Consider the following 21,505-nt stretch of genomic DNA (forward strand, 5'->3'; position numbering starts at 1 on the left):
GGAAACAGTTATGTTCGGCTACTCGGAGACGACTGTCAGCCATTCATAGACCTTATGTTCTCAAAATGCGATGAATTTTTATGGATGACAGTACGTCTTGTCACTGGGTGGAAATTGTCCGAGATTTGTTTGAAGTACATTTTGGACTGTTCGAGCGAATTATTTGGCAACTCATGTCAACAAATATGAATCCCATCGAAAATTTATGGGACATAACCAAGAGGTTAGTTCGTGGACAAAACGCTGCACCGGTGACACTTCCGCAGCTATGGACGACTGTAGTGGCAGTACGGCTCTATATTTTTTTTGCAGAGGACTTCCAAAGCCTTACTGAGTTCACGCCATGTCGAGTTGCTGTAATACGCCAGACAGAAGGAGGTCCTACTCGATAATAGGAAGTATACCACGACTTTTGTCACCTCTTGTATGTTCAATTCTTTCTCTTTCTTAGATATTTCCTACAAACGAATTTAAATTGCTGGCCTGTTTTGAGTCAGTGAGTCAAAGGCTTTTTTGTAAGTCTAGGAACAGTGAAAGGAACAGCTTAACTCTCTCCATGGCGTTATGATGTGCCCGATACGGGTTTGGTGTGATCGATGTTATTGAAATCAAAATGGATTTACATGGATAACGGTATTTTACTCTATACAGGTTACGACGACTGTTCAAGTTATCTTTGCTGACTTGCGGTGAGCAGCGTAGCTAATACAGTCTTCCAACGTGACGCTTGTGAGCGTGGGGTTGATCTGCTATTCTGTTATTCTGCGCAACGGCTTAATCTGAGATGTATCCTTTACCCTGTGGCTCCTGCAAGATGCAATTTCCACCCCCACACTACTACAGTAGTCAGACCGACGCTCCTAATGTTCTAAAGAGAAATGTCTGAAAAACTTTCAGCAATAAATATCTTCTGGAGTTGTCTGCTGTAAGGAAATGACACAAAAATTCACAAAATTTCTTACGTAACTAGTGGGATACTTGGGTACTGGAGTAGTGCTAGTTGGTGTAAGAAAAACATGAAACTAACGAAAATTATTAATTATTTTGCAAAAATTCTGACAAATCACTATGGCACTTTTAGTTATGAATTGAACAAGTTACATCCTGGTTCTTTTTGGAATGTGAAGTTACCTCTCAAGGATAGGATTCGCTAATGAAATTTCTATACAAAGTTTAAGATTGTTACTGACTTGGCAGAATGGCTGAGAGGCGCGTCTACTCAACTCGAATAATTATCCTTTAGAATGTTGCTAGGTACGGTCGGCGCTGTCGCGTACTAAATGCAGTGAAGTGTACTGTTGTGGAGAAAATATGGGGCTCGCAATAGCTGTAGCGCACAACACTGTAAGCTGCGATGACTGCTGTCTACGCCGCTCGCTGCTGACAAATAAGATAGCTCTCGTTCTATCTGGATTGACCTTCGCCAATCAATCTCTCCCTACGCCTTGATGAAGTCAAGGATTCCTATTCGCCCCTAGTCTAACTATTGACGTGGTACACCTGTCAGATAACCAGTCCACCGCGATGCCACTCAAAAATTCGCTCGCAAGCGTTTAACTGTAACTCTGTCCGTTCACACCGCACAATAAGTGTGTCGGCCAACACAGTGAACAACCCTTAATCACAAGGACTCAACATAGAGTCGCACTTCGATTCGCTTTCGACAGAGGTGCTCTCCCAGTGAAGTAGTGAGGAGAGACTTGTTCCTCGCTCTTTTGAGTACACGTACGAGCGTGCAAGCTCTCGTTATGTGTTCTCGCTCCAAGAGCGACAACGGAACGGCGCCTCTCCACGCCAGACATGAAGGGGTATATCTTTCGGTCTCTTCCATTACTCCTTCATCTCTAGGCGTCAGAAATATCGTCTGCCAATCAGCGTTGCTCTTCTATAACGGGAGAATGACGTTTCGTTTAAGGCGACCAACCCGGAAATCTGTAGTATCGGCGTTTGGCGTTTGCTGTCTCCTTGTGAAAATCTCTGAAACTGCGTGCTATGTGTAAAGAATGCGTAGGTTGGACGCTCCCACACAATGTAGCGGAAATTGCTTTTAAGCCGAACACGGGGTCGTTCCCCCTTTCACTTGGGCACATGCTGTCTGCTCCACGGGCGGCCGAGGTTGACTCGTCCTCTGAAGGGACCAGCCTCCCGGTGTGTGGTCTGCCTCTCTCGAACTGAAAGCTCCTGTGACCGTCGTGTCTGGAATGTATGTGTGTACGCCAGCCTCGAGTATTTCAACCCCAGCGCGCACTTGATATTTGCATATCGTTATTTGAATTCATACAACACTGACTTTATCTTATCGAGTTCAGGTTCGAATGAAGCGTCTTGATGTTCGGAATACGATTGTGAGGGCGGAATATGTAAGCAATGAAGGTCAGGAGACCACGACGTCTTACACGCTCCAGCAACAGAGCTTAGGAAATAACCTTCCAGTCTAATTCGACAATTTCAAAAATAAAAAAAAAATTCACTGAGCGTTCATCCGCTATTCACGTCACGATATCTGCATTTTATCTGTTCTATTATTTACAGTAAAAGTGGACAAACTCTAGATGGATTTGACAACTGCAAATCAAGTTCTATGAGAACTTCAATTTTCCATTTGCTGCCGTCGAATTATTCCCGTCACGGGAGGGAAATATTAAATTTTCCACACGGCATCCATTCGTCCCTCCTCCGTCGTCACCAAATCCTCACCACTGGCCTATCCGATCCAGAAATCAACGCCTAAAAAAAAAAGAAAAAAAAAAAAAAGGAAACAGAAAAAGCGGAGGTTCCTCATCTTTCTTTATCACCGTAATAACGGTGCGACAGCTCGGGAAATGTGCATAAAAATTAATGGCTGGGCGCACGGAACCGTGCGGGTGACCGCAGTGAAATGTTTATGAAGGCTGGACGCGAGTGCGGCCGGTCCTGGCCGCCCCCAGCCCGCCGCCGGCACGCAGCTGACGAATCGCAGGACGCACCGCTGCGTGCGGTGCAGGGGCCACGCTGGAGAACGCACGGCCGATTTACGCCATTCCCATACAAGCCTGCTGGGCAGTATCTGGCCTTCCGTGCTCCTCTGTCCCTGTCACAGGATGGCGCTCCTCTCTTCATCGCTCATCACATCTTTCATTCCCCTCTGCTGAACTTCACTGTCGATTTTTTGGCTCGAATGGCCACTGCTCTCAGCTTAGTGGAGCTGGGAATGTATCAAGTGGCCAGAAGATAGCTAGAATAGCTTGATGTACGTTCTAAAAACGACTACTTGCCATCATTTTGGAAGAACGTTGTAATGTTACTATTTTGCCTGATGTTTGAACCGTGGATTTATTTTCAAAGAATATTCGTAAGAATTTATTTTATTTACTAGCGATTCATCAAGAACATTAGCACATTTAATCACACTATGTGAGCGTGGAAATAGTTGCCAGGGAGTAACTGATGAAACCATAAACAATTGCTTTTTAACAAATGATAATTTATTCACTTTAATGGTGCCTAAAGCTTTTCTTTATAGAAACAGATTTAAAATTATAACCAGAAAGCTCCCTCTAATTATTAAGTTACAATTTATTCACAGGCAGAAAGAAACAAAATTTTGACTGTATGAGCTTTCGGGCTGAGAACCTTGCCCCTGCCTTTCGACACGGCCGTAGTTACGACCGCTCACAACAACCTTTGAACACACCAGATTACTTTAAACTAAACGTTTTTACAATTCACACAAGCACACAAACTATGCACCCTGTAGGAGGGATGGAAATGGTACAAAACACTAAAATTAAAAAATTAACATTGTCACCGAAGGTGCAACTTGATTTTAAATTCTAAGAAAAGTCTTACGGTGGAAGGGTGGCAACTTTATATACTAAAATGACCATTTAAATAAAAGCTCATGAAATGCAATCTTATATAAAATTATACAGGGTTGGCCAAACAAGTTAACATACTCTACAGTACACCGTTTCCGCCTCTCAAGATGATAGGCAAGATCAAAACATATTTCAGGATTTAGGCCGTTACACTCCAAGCAATAAATTCGTTAACACGCCGAATCCGACAAACATGACAGAGGCAGCTCCGAACGACAGACAGAAACTAACTGCCTAACAAATGCGGAAGAGAGACTGACGAGCAAGCTGGGGACAAGAGACCGACCAAGGAAAACAAGTAGAATTTAACAAGAGTAATGACACAACATATAATCAATCACTTAACTTCTAATAAACGACGATTTCTCGAGAAGACCTGGCACTGCACCCCCAGATCGCTCTCACGAACCGTCCGCTGCCAGCCGCTACAACGGACGCAGCAAGGCGCACCGATCTCCCGTCTTTCCTGGTCCGCACCAACCGACCGACTGCCCGTTGCTCCGTCCGCGACTGCTGCTCCGTCTCGACTGCTCTGCTGGTGCGTCTCCCACTCACTTCTAGGCACACGACGGCGGAAATACTGGCTCGGACCCAACCATGCAGAGGAAACACGCCCACTGGCTAAGCGTGATCCCGGCACCAGGAAAGGATCGAGCCAAGCTCCACAAAATGGTAACTGAAGGGGCCCAGAAGCACTCGGAGAACCAGTTACACCACGACGTCGCAGTTCGCCCCGGCCAGACCGATGTTGTGGGTTGACTCCTGTTGCTCTCGTGTCGACCGCGAAGCCACTACCCCTCGCTATACGGCGCGGCCCACTGGACTCACGTGGCGACCTCACATGGGCCGACGCTCAAGCCGGACAAGTCATCTTGTGTCTCAGTGCGCGACTGACCAACCGGTCGATCCCACCGCCAATGACCATTGCCTGAACAAACTCGAGCAGACTGGCGGCCTAACGCACAGACTCAGATGCAGGAACTAAGCCCCGACCGGGCGACCATTTGCTGAGTTCTCTTACTGGTGGAGTGGAAAGACTATCATTTATCCGGCTTAAAAGATTGATCCGAATGAAAGACATACTAGCACCCCGGACGAAAGACAGACTAGCAGGCTGGGGACGAGAGACTGACCCTAGACTCACTCCAGACTCAACAGACTGATCGACTGGCGAGCTCATAGCGCCCCTTAAAAGCACTTGAACAGGCAACCTTTCCCCTTTCCCAGCAGGGGGACAACCCAAGGCTGCGATTGCCACAGCGGCGCCACCGCCAGAAACGGAGGGCGACTGCTTCACACTACGCGCAGCGGCGCACTCTTCAAAACAGCAATTTTTACCACGGCTCAGTGTGATCTGCAGAAAATTATTCCATTACCAACTGACGCACCGACCACGGAATTTGTCAGCATTCCTTTCTGAAGCAAAAAAGTGAAACGCTCAGAAGCAATGGTCTGCTCCACGCCGTGATGGTGGAGGTGCAAAACAGTCTAACCTTAATAAGTGATTTAAGCAGCTGACAGGGGGCGTGCACGCAGGCCCTACAGCGCGGTGGGACAGGTAAGTGTTACGCAGCGCTCAGTCAATACGGAGCCGTCATATGAAGTGGAAACGTGTAATCAAGTGCCACTATGCATCGCAGACAGCACGGCATGTAATATCGGCGAGTGAGTGCGTTCTAACGGGATAGAATGATTGGTTCCCGGTAGGAGGGTATGTCGTTCCGTGACAATACGCCTCGTACAGTGCACGCTGCTTCAACAGTGAGGTCTATAAAGAACCAATCGAGTGATGAGGATCGTACACAGCGGCTAAAAATGGACGACACAAGATGACCACAGCGCGAAATGCCATTGCCTATAGCATGCGATCCCAGGTCCTAATCTTTATCTTCGTTGACGCATTATGGATCATGGGACGACGGCTGGCATGAACTTCTTGATGCAATAACTTACCAACAGCCGTATGTATTGTAGAAATTTATTTTATTTTATGAACTTCTATGTGCTACCAGTTTCGGCATTACATTGATACCATCTTCCGGCCCCACTCATCATAGTCGTAAAATTGCTATACATGGAAGGAGCCATATAACTGGATCCGTGAATCAAATCGTCCTGCAACAGCTCTGTGTCTATGTCGCCTGGCCACCAAGAGCTGTTGTAGGACGATTTGATTCACGGATCCAGTTATATGGCTCCTTCGGTGTATAGCGATTTTACAACTATGACGAGTGGGGCCTGAAGATGACATCAATGTAATGCCGAAACTGGTAGCACATAGAAGTTCATAAAATAAAATAAATTACTACAATACATACGGATGTTGGTAAATTATTGCATCAAGAAGTCCTAGTCTTTAGGTCCATCTGAACAGCAGATTGTTCCACGCATTATATTTCAGCATGACAACGCCCGACCGGTGGTGGCGAGGAATATGCAAGCCTTCTTCGAACAACGACGGTTACCATAACTTCGCTGTCCTGCCCGTTCGCCTGACATTTCACCCATCGAATTTGTCTGGGATATAGTCAATCGGCGACTTGTTCGTTGAGGCCCTCCTGCAGCCACAGTTGATGCTTTGTCGATGCGCCTACAAATCGCGTGGCAGAATATTCCGCAGCACTACATTCAGGCGCTGTTTGATTCCATGCCACAGCATATAGCGGCTCTGATTGCAGCACGTGGTCGCGCTGCTCCATACTCGGTACTCCACTTCACAGTGCATGTACAGGTCTATAATGCTAACAATTTGTGTAGTATCATGTCCCTAATCCCGGAAATAAATTTCATTGTGATCTTCGTCTTCGTCTTCGTCTTGGTGTTTCACTTTTTCCAAACAGTAGCGTATATTTACGGAAAAGGTATACAGCCGAAACTAGTACAGAACATAGCACGGCTAACTAAGCAATAAATGACCGTTCCAAACACTGAAAGGGGCAAGTCTGCGACCTACACTTCGTGATGAAAAGTACCCGACTCCTACTGCTGGACATTAACACATGATTGTCCACCCCTTGTCTTCATTATGACTTTAACTACAATAATGGTTCAAATGGCTCTAAGAACTACAGGACTTCACATCTGAGGTCAATAGCCCCCTAGACTTAGAACTACATAAACCTAACTAACCTAGGACATCATACACATACATGCCCGAGGCAGAATTCGAATCAGTGACCATAGCAGCAGCGCGGTTCTGAACTGAAGCGCCTAGAACAGCTCGCCCACAGCGGACGGCTAGCTTTAACTATGCTGGTGACACATTCAATAAAGCATCTGTATTTTTTCTGAAGAGTGGCAGCCCATTCTTCCTCAAGAGTGGAGACCAGGGAAGTTACCGATGTTGGTCTTCAAGTCGAAGTTCTAATTCATCCATTGTGATCAAGTTATTATCCACAAACCATTGCCTCACAGACGTTGCTTTGTGACGGTGCATTGTCTTGCTGATATAACAAATCATCATCTCCGAACGGTTACTCTACTGTGCGCAGTACGGTATGCCGTGAAATGCGTTCATATAACTCCGCATTTAGCGCATTTTTAACCACAATAAGGGGAACCTAACGTAACCTTGAAGGAAAACGACGTACCGTAAGACCACTTCATCCATAATTCCCTGTTGGCAGTACACACGATGGCAGTAACATTCGCTAGACATCTACCAAACCCAAAACTTTCCATTGCATTGCCACCGAGTATAGCGTGATCGTCACTTGAAAATACTTCTTTCTACTCAGTGCTTAGTGGCGCCGCTCTTTGGACATCCTCAATCGTCACTTGGCTTGACGACAGACATGTGTTCCTTATAAGGAGCCGTAAATTCATCTAACTACCTGGGAATTACAATTACGATCAACTTAAATTGGAAGGAGTACATAGAAAATATTGTGGGGAAGGCTAACCAAAGACTGCGTTTTATTGGAAGAACACTTAGGGAATGTAACAGATATACTAGGAGACTGCCTACACTATGCTGGTCCGTCTTCTTTTAGAATACTGCTGCGCGGTGGGGGATCTTTACCAGATAGGGCTGACGGAGTACATCGTGAAAGTTCAAAGAAGTTTTGATTATCGTGAAATAGGGGAGAGAGAGTCACTGACTTGGTACAGGATTACGAATGGACATCATTAAAACAAAAGCGTTTCTCGTTGCGGAGCAATCTTCTCACAAAATTTCAGTCACCAACTTTCTCCTCCGAATGTGAATGGATTTTGTTGACACCGACCCACATAGGAAGAACTGATCACCTTGATAAAATAAGGGAAATCTGAGTTCGTACGCAAAGATATATTCGTTCGTTCTTTCCGCGCGCTATACGAGATTGGAATAATAGAGAATTATGACACTTAATTGTTATTTGCAGAATATCCACGTAAAATAAATGTGTGTGTAGAAAATGGTGTGTGCCGTGTGCAGTGGGAGGCCTCATACGTCCAGATACGACTCTTGTTGGTGACACGTAAGTTGAAAGGGTACACTACCGCCCGACATTGAAAATAGGTACGAAATACTTCGATATTTTTGTCAGAACAACACATTTTTTTGTAAAGTAACTCAATTTCAATTAATACAGCGAAGCCGGATGCCAATGTGGGAAAGAATGACAATTTATTTATTTAATTGATCACATGTGCACTCCCTCAAAATAAATCCCTACATCCAGTTTGGTGAGATCTGTGAAATGAATGAATGTATGGTCGTCTGCTAACCACAGATAGTGAATGGGAATATATGATCATCTTTGAGTCGATCCTTTGGCTACCTTTGGTGGGACCAAAGAGATGAAAATTTTACCAGAGCTTTGAGCGCCTGAAATGTGGCTGACCAATAAGGTAGCAAGGTGCTTCTCCCACTTCGACAGAGGTGCGAGAGAACCGGAATACGGCCATGTTTCAGCACTCTGCCGCTGGACCTTCTGCTGTAAAGACCTGTTTTTTGTTGTGCTCCGTAATGAAAGAGTGGAGGCATGGTATGGATGTGGAATATTTAAGAGTAGTTAGAATTAATAATTTCTCTTCCTCAGGAACTTTTGTGGGGAGAATTAAATGCGAGGCAGGTAATTTTAAGGGGATTGTAGTAAACCAACGGTCACAAGGAGACCACGTGTAGTTATAAGTTGAGATACTTCCGTGTGCTTAATTTAAGCTGAAATAACTAGCGTGTGTACGATAAGCTGAAATATTTAAGAAATAGCGTGTGTATCATAAGTTGAAATATTTAAGAAATATCATTCCGTGTGACGCTAAATTTAAACTCTGAGAGAGAATCAAGGTGAGTCGGCCGTCTTTCCAGCAACGCCACTTGGCTTGCATTGCACAGGAAGACGTGCGTTTATCTCCAGAGTTCACAGTAGGAAAGTAGAATTACAAAGTGGGGCAGTGTCGTGTGAAACTGGGATAAAGATTGATTGAAGTGGGAAAGCGGAAAGTGATGATGTTGTAACAGTTCTTTGTGTAGTATTCCATATTGTTGTGTTGTGTATGTCATGTAATTTGGGTATGTGTGTTTTGTATGGGAGTAGCAAGGTAGTTTCGAAAGATTTGTGGGTTATGCTTGTTCCTTCTGTATCGCTCGATCTGGAGGAAAGTTTCGTGAGGATGATTGTGAGAGTCGAAGTGTGAGGTATAATAAAAGATCCACCATCCTATCCAGGAAGTGCACTGTTGCGGTAAATGGATTACGAGACCATAGTATAGAGGTTCACTAATGTAAAGCCATGCCCATTGGGCGGAAATTCTCATATGATATTGTCGTAGGTTGTAGAATTTGTGTGTTTAGGAATAAATCAGCTAGTGAAAAGAAAGAGATTGGTGGCCTTTTTCATTAAATTGTCTGTTGCCATAATGTCCCGAATTTATATAAAAGCCGTTAAATCAAAGACAAAAAGTAAATGTGGTATTGCCAATGCGTAGTGTACAAACAGAGTTCTATAAATCACTGATAGTCAGATGCGTGTTTCCGTTGCGTGTTATTCATACAGGAGGATAATTTGTAATTAAATAGTAAGATACGAGAATTCATGTTGCTCGATAAATTAAGGAAGAATCCACTCGCTTGGCAAGCCACTCATCTTGCAGGCCTGACTGCTTGATGCCACAGTATGAGAAAGGCAAGTGGGTGCCTCTCATAATTTCGACCCTGCCAGGATTATTTCTTGTTAGGATATTTTGTTGCCAGGATTCCGTTTTTGTCACGATAATTTTGTTGCCAGGATCATTTTTTGTTAGGATATTTTGTTGTTAGGGTTTGCTGTTAATTTTTTTTGTTTTTTGATGGAATATATTGTGATAGCGCTAAGAAGTAAAATTTTTTCTGTTTGCAATTTCTTTCTGGATTGGTGAGGATCTTTTATTTATTTTTTTATGTAATTAATTGCTATATCGTCCAAGGCTAGAAGATCGTGGTATAATTTTTTTTGCGTAATGTCCGTAGTAACTAGGTCGCAGTCTAAAAGTGTAGTCACCATGGAGAATAGCAGTGCAGCAGGAAGTAGCTGTTGACCATGGGTTAATGAGCGAGAAAGACAAACACTCCGAAGGGGCTGCATTGTTCAGTGGACCGCAGCTGGGTGTTCCTTTATGCGGTGGGCTTTGTCCACCAACGCGGGCTTTTCCCGACGACGCGCGCGAGCCGGGACTCAGCCAGGTGTGCAGTGAAAGTGCAGCTACCCTTAGCGAAGCTACGGTTTCTCAGGCGAACGAGGTGAGCGCGTCGAAAGTAGGAAATAACGATGTGATACTACAGTTGTTACAGAGGATAGAAAGAGATAATAAGGAGAGAGATAGGGAGAATAAGGGAAGATTTGAAGCAACTAACGAAAGATTAGAAGCAATGAATAGAGATATTAACGAAAGATTAGATAGAGATAATAAGGAGAGAGATAGGGAGAATAAGGAACGATTTGAAGCAACTAAGGAAAAATTGGAAGCAAATAACGAAAGATTAGAAGCAATCAATAGAGATAATAAGGAGAGAGATAGGGAGAATAAGGAACGATTTGAAGCAACTAAGGAAAAATTGGAAGCAAATAAGGAAAAATTGGAGGCAATGGATAAGGGAAATAAAGAGGCAATGAAGAAGCTACACACAGTTATCGATGAGCGTCTGTCCGCAGTTAATAATCGGATAGATGAAGGGGAGAAGAATCTGGGTGCGGTGAAGCAAGTATGTGATGCCGTGAAAGAAAAAGCCAATAAGCTGGAGGTACGAATAAGTGCAATAGAGAGCGATATTACAGAACGTAGGGACGTGTTGCCGGATGAGCGAATCAAAGAGATAGTGGAGGACTTACTTGCAGATAAACAAGGGGTATTAGACAGCGTGGAAGCTCAAGTCACGCGGCAGGAAATGGCGCTAAATAAACACAGGGACGAAGTTACGGAGGTAGTGGCCAGAATGAATACGATTAGCGCAGATGTAGAAAAGATCAGTATAAGAGGCGAAACGGGCTCTGACAGTACGCAGCGAGAGGTTTATGCCGACCAGGAGGAGATACAATCACTATTACAGTTTAAAGAGGCACAATTAGAAACAAATAGGAAACATAGGGAAGAATTAGCACAGTTGCAATTAGCGTGCAGAAGCGAAGGTGAAACACCACCAGGTAGACTGCAGAGGGAGAGTGAGATAAATTCAGAAAACGAAAATAGGCAGAAAGAGGAAGACGAACTCAGAGAGTTGGAAGAACGGCTGTGTCGGATAAAACAGGTGGCAAACCCAACTGGGTATAGTCCAAGGTCGGAAAACATAAATGCGGAAGAAGAATGTAGGAGGCACTTCGTGTCGGTACAAACGTACACTTGCTTTCCGCATCCTGATAATTACCAACATCCATGCCTGTGGCTGTCTCAATTTCAAGATTCATTACCTTCATCGTGGGGACCGCTCCTCAAAATGAAGTTTGTGTGTAACCATTTGAGGGACGAGGCTAGAGCAAAAATGCAGGAAGTTATTAAAGACTGTAGTAGCTACAAGATGTTTTGTGACAAGTTTTTAAATGAATTCTGGTCGAAAAGTAAGCAGGACCAGGTTAAGCAAAGCATATTGATGATGCCAAATTGTAACGAAGGTGGAATAAGAGATCCAGTGTCGTGCTATCAGGAAATGCTGAGACGAAACAGGTATTTGGATGTGCCATACGAAACTGGGGAGCTCATTAGGATCTGTATAACGAAGTTGCCAGTGAGATTGCGCAGAGATATAGTGATAGCAGGCAGAGGCTTGAACGATTCTGCGTCATTTCAGCACTTCTTACAGGAACTGGGTAATGAGAGCAACATTGTGAACGGCGACATGACTCATAGGTCAGACAGAGTTGAGGATAGGAACGGTAGAAACTATCAGAATGACAGGAGAGCATGGAATCAGAGGAATGACGGAAATGGAAGATGGCGAGGAAATAGGGGGCAGAATTCATGGGGAAATCGACCAGCAAACCGGGAAAATAGAAGATGGGACAGATATGGAAGAGGAAGGGAAAATGAAAATGATGGGCGAAGAGAGGATAGGCAGTTATTGGGTTCACGACAGGACAATCATTGTCACAATGACGGAGGGACAAGAAGGTGACTACTTGATAGACGGGTACAAACCAGGACTATTAATGATATAAATATTAGGTATATCGATTACGGAAAACTAAGGGAGAATCTGTTAGAGGAGGTAGGAGATGTGGGGAGTGAAGTCCACCCAATAATTAGCGTAGAAATAAATAATATAATCGTACCTTGTGTCATCGACACGGGCAGTGTAATGAGTGTTTTGAGGGAAGATGTGTTTAAGTGTTGTAGTCTAACAAAACCATGGCCAACGTTGCCATTGCAAAGGACAACAGTGAGAGGGGCAATTACAGGAAAGGGAATTGAGGTGAAGTTACAAGCGCAGGTAGACTTTGTGTGCCAGGCGAAGAGGTTTAGTACAGTGTTCATGATTGTGTCATCTCTAACTGTTGAAGGGATATTAGGCGTTAATTTTTTGAACCAATATAAAGCAGTCGTTAACATGAGAAATGGTTCGATGGAGTTGAAACGAGATTCGGAGGAAATTACATTAAGATGCGACGATTGCTTACATGGTAAAGATAACGCACACTTAGCATTATGTCTGGCGGTAAAGTCCGGTAGACAGGCACAGAATACGGGGTTCGAACAAGAGAAGAAGGAAATTCATAAATGTTTGGAGGAGGAGGTCAGGGAGAAAATCTGGCATTTACGAGGGACCACGGTTTACGGGGAATTGCAGAAAATTTTATACGAGAATAGAAAGGTATTTAAACATGCTGCGGGTACAATAAGAAATTTTGTGTATAGATTCAAAGTTAAGCCACATAAACAGTTTAGGGCCCAAGTGTACCCGATACCTGTTGTATACAAAGAAAGAGTGGAAGCTGAGATCGAAGGCATGCTACAACAAGGGATTATCGAACCAGCATCCAGTCCGTACAACAGCCCTTTAGTTTGTGTTGAAAAAAAGGATGGGTCAATTAGATTAGTTTTGGACGCAAGAAGGATTAATAAGATAATAGAGCCAGAGACAGATCGGCCGCTGACACTTGACGAATTGCTACAAAAGTTCCACGGGATCAGAGTTCTCAGCTCAGTCGATTTGAGAATGAGTTTCTGGCAGGTGGAGTTAGATAGGGGGTGTAGAAAATACACTGCTTTCTTGTGCTACGGGAAATCGTATCAATTCCGGAAACTACCATTTGGGTTAAATGTATCATCCGCGGCATTTATCAGAGCGCTAAATACTGTCATTCCTAATGAAATAAAAGATAAGGTAACACAGTACGTGGATGATGTCCTGATAGCCGAAAGAAACTGGGAAGACCACAATAGAACGTTAGGCATATTGCTCGGTGCACTGGAGAGACATGGGGTGACCGTGAATTTGGGAAAATCAGAATTTGGACGAAAAGAAATCGAGTTTCTAGGTCACATTGTGACGCCAGAGGGAATAAGACCAAATCCAGACAAACTCGAAGCAATCAGAGATTTTCCGGTGCCGAGAACAAAACGTCAGCTACGGGGTTATTTAGGATTAATCAATTTTTACAGGAGGTTCATTAAGATTGGGGGTGCAGCGACACCTAGACTATGTCAGCTGACTGGAAAGAAAACGGTATGGAATTGGGACCCTGTCGCGCAGGAAGAATATGAGGCGTTAAAGAAGGCACTGCTATCGGCACCTCTTCTCGGGCATCCAGACCTAGAGAAAGAGTTTTGTATGGCCACGGACAGTTCCCGTAGTGGACTTGGGGTAACATTGTTCCAAGAGCAAGAGCAAGGAGGAGAAGTAATACAACAACCTATTGCATTTGCGAGCCGAGTGCTTAGCAAAGCTGAGAGAAATTACACGGTAACTGAGCTTGAAGCATTGGCAATAGTATGGGGTTTTAGTAAGTTTAGATACTATTTGTATGGAAGGCATACTAAAATATATACTGACCACAAGTCACTACAGTTTCTGATGTCGGCCAAACTTAACCATAGACGACTCGCTAGGTGGGCACTCTATTTACAGGAGTTTCAGTTTTCGGTCACGTATATTCCTGGGCCACAGAATATAGTGGCAGATGCGTTGTCAAGGAATCCAGTAGGTCACGGTCAATGCTTTGATGAGGAGGTAAACGAGAACAGATATGATATATTGTATATGCAGGGCGTGCCGTTCGAGAAATACATAGGGGTGGTACTCACAAATATCGCGAAAGAGCAGGATAAAGACGCGTCATGGAGAATGGTGAAGGACAGAGTTAGAGCGAACTTAGATGCCAATATAGCGCGCTTTTATACAATTCAGAACGGGGTCCTTTTCTACCGTAGAAATCCGAACACACAAGACTGGGTGTTGTGTATACCAAATGAAATAGTCAACAAGTTGATCTGGTACACGCACCTAAGTTACGGGCATTACGGGGCAAGGAAATGCTGTAAGAAGTTAAGGGAATCAGTTTATTTCATTAGTATGGAGAGGAGGATCAAGAACGTGCTTGGTAGTTGCAAATTGTGCCAGAAGGCAAAATCGTTAACTATTTCATGCAAAGCACCGCTTTTTCCGATAGTGCCAGGTAGACTGAGGGAATTCGGAGCAACAGATTTGTTTGGCCCGCTACCTAAGTCAGTGCAGGGATATAAATATGTTTTAGTAGCAGTGGAATTGGTGTCAAAGTATGTGACTTTTACTGCATTGAAACGTGCGACGGGAAGGACAGTAGCAGCAGCGATCGTTAAAAACTTTTTGCGAGAAGTAGGGACTGTAGAAAAGTTCATTGCTGACAATGGACCGCAATATAGATCCAGACAATGGCTAACCACACTGAAGAGAAGAAGGATAAAACCGGTGTTCATATCCCGATACCATGCTGCAAGTAACCCCAGTGAAAGAGTGGTAAAAGAACTGGGAAAATTGTGTAAGATCTATTGCCATAGGCAACACAGAAGTTGGAGTATTTTTCTCAAAGATTTTCAGGACATCCTCAATGAGCTACCACATGGAGCAACTGGTTTATCACCAATTACGGTACTAAAGAATGAACCACCACCAGATCGAGTCAGGGAGCTGGTAGATTTTCCGCGATCAGGAAAGCAGAGGCACACAGAAATTGTCAAGGTTGCGATAGAGCGTATTAAAAAAGCAGCTAGGATAGGCAGGAGAAGCAGAAAGGAAAGATCCGTAAGATCGAATTGGCAGTAGGAGACAAGGTTCTAATTAAAACTCATCGATTATCAAAGAAGCACAGATTCCTAACTAGCAAATTTTTTACTGTGTATAGTGGACCATTCAGAGTGAGGCGGATTGTACATGAAAATGCTGTACTGATTGAGACGATCAAGGGAAAACAATCTCGTGGGCTTCATCACATTTCTAACATCAAATTATGGAAAAGTTAAGGATAGATCTAAAGTAGGCAATTTATGGTAGATAGTCAGTGTATTTATTTGTGGTGTGTAACGTTGTGCAGGGTCAAATCGAACATAAGAATTTTCAGGCGGGATGTCAGGAAGTATGACGGAATAGACTGGTCGAATGAGTCATGAACAGGAGTCGACAGAGTGGTGTATGTACGTATTTTTTGTCGTATGAATAAGGATCAAGCAGAAACGACGTGATGATTAATGAGTAGTTAAAGATGGTAGATAGAGAAGCGACGTGATAAATAGTAGTGGATAAAGGTGGTATATGAGGAGAAAAGCGACGTGAAGCAGTGTGATTAATAAAGAGAGATTCGACGTGATGAAACAGTGGTAAATAAAGGTGAGTAGAATTAATAATGTGGAGATGTCTTAGATGTATGTTACAGAGAGGCCTGTGTATGCTGCGATAGAGATTGATGCCAATGGCGAAGGAAGACCAGGAAATGATGGAGTAATGGACGGACGGAGAGCCGAAATACGAGTGAAGAGATGAGGACAACTGCACAATGTGAAAGGACATAAAGGGAGTATGAGATCCAGATGGTGAACGTTGTGGAATACTGACGTAAGATGTAATATAAGTGTAGATCTAATTCTTAGCATAAAATTTGCGATTTGGCAAAAATAATATTTTTTGTTGTTGTTGAAGCCTGGTACCAGTATAAAAAATCAAAACGGTACCAAGAATGTGTACAGTTATTTTGCAGGTTGATTAATTTGTGTATTTTTTGTTCTTAGATGAAATGTCGCAATTCTAAGTTGGTGTTTAGCAGAATGATTAATGGGTAAAGCGAATGCGGAGGTAAGCCGATGGAGAGAGGTGCCAGAGTGAAAGGACGAATTCGGAGACTGGGAAGCTATTTCCGAAGCAGCTTCATGTGTTATGTGGTTGAGTATAAGGGAGCAAAGGTATGGTATGTTGTAGTGAGTGTGGTGGTGTTAAGGTTAGCTGACTTCTAGACCTATTCTGTTAGTGTATTAATGGATTGAATGAGAGGGAAAATGTGATGTCTGGTGAGTGAGAGTCGTAGAGTAGTGTGATCAATGCGCACACTCCTGTAAAGGGGATGCTACCGATCTGTAACTAAAACATTATTATGTATTGTTTGATTGGGATGAACCTCGATGGCAGGTCAGGATCAGACATCATGTGGATGGTTCATACGTGTCCTAGAAATGTTGTTATATATAATAAAAAGGTGAAATATATAGAAAGATACTAATTTCAGTCTGTCACAAGCACAAAGGTGCATTGTATGTTGTAGATTTAGAGTCATCAGTTTCTAAAATGTTTGTTGTGTTAGGATGTTAAAGTAGTTTACTATTTAATAACATGTGGTAGGTAATTGTGAGCTGTGTAGATTATTTCTTATTTTTTTTGTTAGAACACTTTCAAGGGGTATTAATTTTCAGTCTGTCACAAGCACAAAGGTTCACTGTATATTGTAGTTTAGAATAAACTGTTTCTAATATTTTCGCTGTGATAGAATGTTAGAGTAGCCTACTATTTGATATTGTAATTATGAGCAGTATAGATTGCTTATTATTCCTTTTGTTTTATTTTTTACACTTTCATGTTTTGTATGAGGGACAACAGGTACAATGAATAGCACGAGTGTGGGCTGTCTATAGAAAAGAGATAAATGTTGATGTTGTATGTGTAGAAAACTATGGTGTATAATTTTATGTTTTTTAGAACAAAGATTCTTTTATTACCAATGTATCTAATAGATCATACATGTAATCAATGAGTATTTAAATAATGTAAGAATATCCTTTTGTCTGTAATGTTGCGAGATGCACGGAAGGCTCTGACTGATTGGGTGTCGTAACGCCCATACCGCTAGCGGGCCGAGCTGGCGTTGCCATGGCGACAGGCAACAGAGCCGCGGCACTCCCCACTCCACTGTTGGACGAGGTACACTCCACGCGCCCGCTACAGCAGGTCAATGGCCTGGGGCGACACGCGCGTACCACTGGCCATTCATAAGTTCCGCCACCCTTACGACTGGGGAAGGTATCCCGCGGAGGCAACAGCGGGTGGTTTCTTCTGCTCAACGGCGCGCGCAGCGGCGCCACAGCAGAATGGACGAAGCGCGGCAGAGCCCGGCGAGCATTTGTTACCAGCAACTATTAACTAGTACTGGACTGTGGAGCCGTGAAACAAGATGACTGCGACTTTCCATAATGTGGAAAGTGAAGGACTGGTGTTTCCACGTTGTGAGTGGTGGAAAAGATTTTGTCTTTAGCAGACAGGACGATCGTTTTGTTTTGTCTCGACCACTGGATGGTGGGATCCATAAACTTTTGACAGTGACTTGTTAAGTGTGCTTTGTGAATTGCATGTGGGACACTTGGTATACTTAGAGGACAGTTGTCGTTTGGTGAACAATTATTGTATGAAGGCAAGAAACTAGAGTGGGACATTGACATTTGCGTCTGTAGTAGGAGACATTTCTTGAAGTGGCGCGGGAATAAGTGCTGTTTGTTGAAAGTTACGACTTTTAATTACACCATGAACTGAAAGGACAGAACCGTGGGTAATAGTAGTTGTAGGGCCATTTTTTGGACGAACAGATTCGTGTGGATGGTACTCTGAGAGTGACTGTGACATTTGTGTTTAATGAGAGATACAGTTTACTGTTCAGTGCGTGTTCAAAATGCCGATTTGAGTGACTCAAATACTTTCGTCCGGGTAACCATGGGAGAGCTTTGACACCGAGACAGTGGTTCTAGGAAAACTATCAGCAACTTTTTGACCTCAAGAAAATCACAGAATGAAATGTTTCCGTGTGACTCGCAAGATAGGGAATAATGTATTTGTACTTGTAATTGTGTAAATTTTTTATATGTTTCATTCCTGAAGGGACAGCAAGTTTAATTGTATTTCATTATCATTTGTGTTTAGAATAGTTAGTGTTTGTTTTTTTGGTTTGTTCTGGGTTATCAAGTTCACGTAGCATGTTTATTAGAATATTTGGCACAATGATGCTTTAACTATTAGCCAGTGGCGTAATACTAACGTAGCAGCTCTTGTAGCAGTGATCAGTAAGGTTGTCACAGGGGAGAAGAGTTTGCATTGCACAACAAATATCGGAATTAATTGATGCATTTTGATGTCGTGCATAGTAATAATCTTGTTGGTGTGTTGACTGAAGCCACTTATTTTATTATCACAGTGGTGATATTTCACATTAAAGTGTAACGAAGGCTAGTCGAAATGCAAGTTCTTGTCGCCTAAATGTGTGACAACAGAGAAATAAGCAGTAGAGTAAGATAAGAGAGCTACTGGTGGATTCAAGCACTTATTGCTAAACTATTTACTGCGTGTATTGATCAAGGTTGATGGACTGACTAGCTCAGCAGCAGGTATTTGTACTGATGGATAAGGATAAGGTTAAACTCACTGTCGAGTAGTTGTGGCAATTGCTTAGGTGATGATAGTTAATGAGGTATGACATGATGTCTTAGACGAACTATCTTACGTAACCAGTATGTAACTTGTGGTATATTTCATTGTTTTTCTTCTCAGTTTTATTTCTCTGTAGGTTTGAGGTATATTTTAGAGTAATGGTATGGAGCCTGACATTCTACGTGTAACTAGTGTACGCAATGTTTTTCTTTTGTTGATTTTGTTTTGTATTTAGACTTTGCTGTGTAAAGGTTTTTACAGCGCAATTTATGAATGTCACATTACTTGCTCTGTGTTTGGATGGTGAGCTATTTAAAATTTCACGAGTACAATTAGTATTTTTTTATTTGTTTTAGAACTATTGAAATTTGGATTACTCATAAAAATAACGAAGATCCCAGTAACTAAAGCAAATTTTTTATCTCAACATTATTTTTTTAGTTGTATGATGTGAGGTTTTATTTGTCATGTGGATTGTTATAAATTTGTATGTGTACGTTACTCCGGATTGTGGAGAGTACAATAATTTGGTAAAGTAACAATATTTGGTCGTCTATTTGAGGTCACCAGGGGCTAAGGTCTCCTCCTGGGTATTTTGATGACTTGCTATGTTTGTTCTAATATAGTTTTCTTAAAAAAATGTTCGGAACTACCCTCGCATTGCAAGGATAGTACCGTGCCATTTTTTTCTGCATGGGTAGCCGGTGGTGAAAGGGTACAGTACCGCCCGACATTGAAAATAGGTAAGAAATACTTCGATATTTTTGTCAGAACAACACATTTTTTTGTAAAGTAACTCAATTTCAATTAATACAGCGAAGCCGGATACCAATGTGGGAAAGAATGACAATTTATTTATTTAATTGATCACATGTGCACTCCCTCAAAATAAATCCCTACATCCAGTTTGGTGAGATCTGTGAAATGAATGAATGTATGGTCGTCTGCTAACCACAGATAGTGAATGGGAATATATGATCATCTTTGAGTCGATCCTTTGGCTACCTTTGGTGGGACCAAAGAGATGAAAATTTTACCAGAGCTTTGAGCGCCTGAAATGTGGCTGACCAATAAGGTAGCAAGGTGCTTCTCCCACTTCGACAGAGGTGCGAGAGAACCGGAATACGGCCATGTTTCAGCACTCTGCCGCTGGACCTTCTGCTGTAAAGACCTGTTTTTTGTTGTGCTCCGTAATGAAAGAGTGGAGGCATGGTATGGATGTGGAATATTTAAGAGTAGTTAGAATTAATAATTTCTCTTCCTCAGGAACTTTTGTGGGGAGAATTAAATGCGAGGCAGGTAATTTTAAGGGGATTGTAGTAAACCAACGGTCACAATGAGACCACGTGTAGTTATAAGTTGAGATACTTCCGTGTGCTTAATTTAAGCTGAAATAACTAGCGTGTGTACGATAAGCTGAAATATTTAAGAAATAGCGTGTGTATCATAAGTTGAAATATTTAAGAAATATCATTCCGTGTGACGCTAAATTTAAACTCTGAGAGAGAATCAAGGTGAGTCGGCCGTCTTTCCAGCAACGCCACTTGGCTTGCATTGCACAGGAAGACGTGCGTTTATCTCCAGAGTTCACAGTAGGAAAGTAGAATTACAAAGTGGGGCAGTGTCGTGTGAAACTGGGATAAAGATTGATTGAAGTGGGAAAGCGGAAAGTGATGATGTTGTAACAGTTCTTTGTGTAGTATTTCATATTGTTGTGTTGTGTATGTCATGTAATTTGGGTATTTGTGTTTTGTATGGGAGTAGCAAGGTAGTTTCGAAAGATTTGTGGGTTATGCTTGTTCCTTCTGTATCGCTCGATCTGGAGGAAAGTTTCGTGAGGATGATTGTGAGAGTCGAAGTGTGAGGTATAATAAAAGATCCACCATCCTATCCAGGAAGTGCACTGTTGCGGTAAATAGATTACGAGACCATAGTATAGAGGTTCACTAATGTAGAGCCATGCCCATTGGGCGGAAATTCTCATATGATATTGTCGTAGGTTGTAGAATTTGTGTGTTTAGGAATAAATCAGCTAGTGAAAAGAAAGAGATTGGTGGCCTTTTTCATTAAATTGTATGTTGCCATAATGTCCCGAATTTATATAAAAGCCGTTAAATCAAAGACAAAAAGTAAATGTGGTATTGCCAGTGCGTAGTGTACAAACAGAGTTCTATAAATCACTGATAGTCAGATGCGTGTTTCCGTTGCGTGTTATTCATACAGGAGGATAATTTGTAATTAAATAGTAAGATACGAGAATTCATGTTGCTCGATAAATTAAGGAAGAATCCACTCGCTTGGCAAGCCACTCATCTTGCAG

General features: G+C 42.7%; 1 protein-coding gene across 1 annotated transcript in view; it reads left to right on the forward strand.

The window, feature by feature from the left end:
• Window positions 1-21,505, forward strand: part of LOC126203490 (acid sphingomyelinase-like phosphodiesterase 3a) — a 1,221,386-nt gene that overhangs the window by 423,760 nt on the left and 776,121 nt on the right. The gene's annotated exons all lie outside the window — the stretch shown is intronic.

The sequence above is a fragment of the Schistocerca nitens genome, chromosome 1 (genome assembly GCF_023898315.1).
Source record: "Schistocerca nitens isolate TAMUIC-IGC-003100 chromosome 1, iqSchNite1.1, whole genome shotgun sequence".
Lineage (NCBI taxonomy): Eukaryota > Metazoa > Arthropoda > Insecta > Orthoptera > Acrididae > Schistocerca > Schistocerca nitens.